Source organism: Procambarus clarkii, unplaced genomic scaffold, assembly GCF_040958095.1.
Source record: "Procambarus clarkii isolate CNS0578487 unplaced genomic scaffold, FALCON_Pclarkii_2.0 HiC_scaffold_513, whole genome shotgun sequence".
In the NCBI taxonomy this organism is placed as follows: Eukaryota; Metazoa; Arthropoda; class Malacostraca; order Decapoda; family Cambaridae; genus Procambarus; species Procambarus clarkii.
In genome coordinates, this window is record NW_027189546.1 from 55,992 (window position 1) to 58,487 (window position 2,496).

General features: G+C 42.9%; 1 non-coding gene across 1 annotated transcript; it reads left to right on the forward strand.

The window, feature by feature from the left end:
* The first annotated feature begins 392 nt into the window (after window positions 1-392).
* On the forward strand, window positions 393-511 carry LOC138361608 (5S ribosomal RNA). Its single transcript, XR_011227067.1, has one exon. It is a non-coding gene; the product is annotated as a 5S ribosomal RNA (ribosomal RNA).
* Window positions 512-2,496: the final 1,985 nt, after the last annotated feature.

Here is a 2,496-nt window from a genome sequence, read left to right on the forward strand (position 1 = left end):
TTTTACGGCTCCGAAACCTGGATCCCATATCTTCTCTAAAATAGAAGCATTTGTTCATGTTCTTTGTAAAAGTATCATAAAGCAGGACAGATGAGACAAATATCATAAAAACTGAAGAGCAGATGAGCACACACATGTTTGTATTACAAAAGAAAATCCACAAATTCATTAGAAATTGGCAGGGCAGGCTGAGGAAGTAGGTAGATGTAAAATGTCTGTAAATGGCGAAAGAACATAAACCCAAGACTGAATAAACGATGTTAAATATCCATGCCAAGGAGACAAAAATATGTTAGGATACAATTACCATTAAGACACCACAAGCAGGTCCGTATCCTGCCGCGATGACTTAAAAGAGTTGGTTATTAGCCACAATGTGTAGGCAGTCTCATGCCAACGGCCATACCACGTTGAGAACACCGCTTCTCGTCCGATCAGCGAAGTTAAGCAACGTTGGGTTTGGTTAGTACTTGGATGGGTGACCGCCTGGGAACACCAAATGCTGTTGGCAATAATGTTTTTTGTTTTGTTTTGTTTTGTTTCGTTTGTTTTTGTTTGAATGGCTGGCTCCACGGGAAATTCACGGAGTTGTGTGGAATAAGGCCTGGTAAAATGAATTAATATGTATGTCATGTTTAAAACAAACTCGCTTAATATAGATATTGTGTGAGGCTTTATACAAAAACAAACAACCAAAACAAAACATGTTGTATATATATATATATATATAGCTTAATCCGGGTTTGAACTCGCAACTCCAAGAATACGCATCACTTATATACACTTTACCACTGGACCACTGCTGCAGGACACTTGATGCTGAGGTATCAATTTAATGACGTAAATGCCATTTCCACAAATAAATGATAATTTAAAAGTATTTGTATGTACAAATCTTTTCTGTTTAAAAGGCTACAATATCAGTTACTGATATAATTTGTGTTAATGTTTCTATACCCACAGGAAGGCATATTTTTGCTTATATGTAAGGGGTACGGAGAAGGAATCCACAGACCATCATTCCCCTCCCCTTCCCCCCTCCCACCTACTACCACTACCACCACCACCACCACCACCACCACCACCACCACCACTCACCACCACTCACCACCACTCACCACCACTCACCACCACCACCAATCACCACCAATCACCACCAATCACCACCAATCACCACCACCACACCTAACCGAAAACCCCCTAACACATCAACCCTCCCCCCAATCAACAGGCGAAATAATAACCCTCAAATGCCTGCCTGCCTGCCTGCCTGCCTGCCAGCCAATACTAACGGTCTTCTCAGAAAGAAAATCTCTTTGTATCTGTATTACTTGATGAAATGTATGATTCTAATAATGAAAATAAATTGTTATGTCGGTTGTATGAGCATAATGACCAATATGCACATGATATGAATGAATTAAATAGTGTAGTTTTAAGTAATTAGGTTGTAGACACATTAAGCGGATATGATATTTGACGCGTCCAGAACTGGTGATTTTTGGTTTAGTTTTAAATGCACCACCACCACCATTGCTTCCCCAGAGCCTAATTAAGGACCGGTAAAAGGAGTCAATATGTATGTCATCTATAAAACCAAAGAATGAATAAAAACACACACACACACACACACCTACATAATAGTATTAGGAAGATTGTATGGCAAAAAAAAAAAAAGTATTATTCCCATTGGGTCGTTCGAACTCGCGACTTCCAAAACACCAGCCACACACCTTACCACCCAGCCACCATAGAGTTGGTATAATTGTGCAACTTTAGTTATAAAAGTAAAGTTCTCTCACATTGTATTGATAACTTAAAGGATTTTTTTTTTTTTGTTTTTTTTTGCATGTACAAATCTTATTGTCTGTTCTATGAAAAGGCATAATGTAAATTATGTATTTTTTGAATGATTGTATTGTAGGCACATTAAGCGGATTCGATATTTGATATATCCAGAAAAGGCGATTTATGTTCAGTTTTAAAATGCATCACCGTTAACGCTAAAGGACTGGTAAAACGACTCGATGTTTGTCATTTTTAAAATAAACACTAAAACAAGGCCCTTAACATATATAATGTTTGAATATAAATTGAATGCATATAAATACAAAGTGAGAGTGGCTGGCTGGCTGGCTGGCTGGCTGGCTGGCTGGCTGGCTGGCTGGCTGCCTGCCTGCCTGCCTGCCTGCCTGCCTGCCTGGCTGGCTGGCTGGCTGCCTGCCTGCCTGCCTGCCTGCCTGGCTGCCTGCCTGCCTGCCTGCCTGGCTGCCTGGCTGCCTGGCTGCCTGGCTGCCTGCCTGCCTGCCTGCCTGCCTGCCTGCCTGCCTGCCTGCCTGCCTGCCTGTCTGGCTGCCTGGCTGCCTGCCTGCCTGCCTGCCTGCCTGCCTGCCTGCCTGCCTGCCTGCCTTGCCTTGCCTTGCCTTGCCTTGCCTTGCCTTGCCTTGCCTTGCCTTGGCTGCAGCTGGCTGGCTGGCTGGCTGGCTGGCTGGCCGT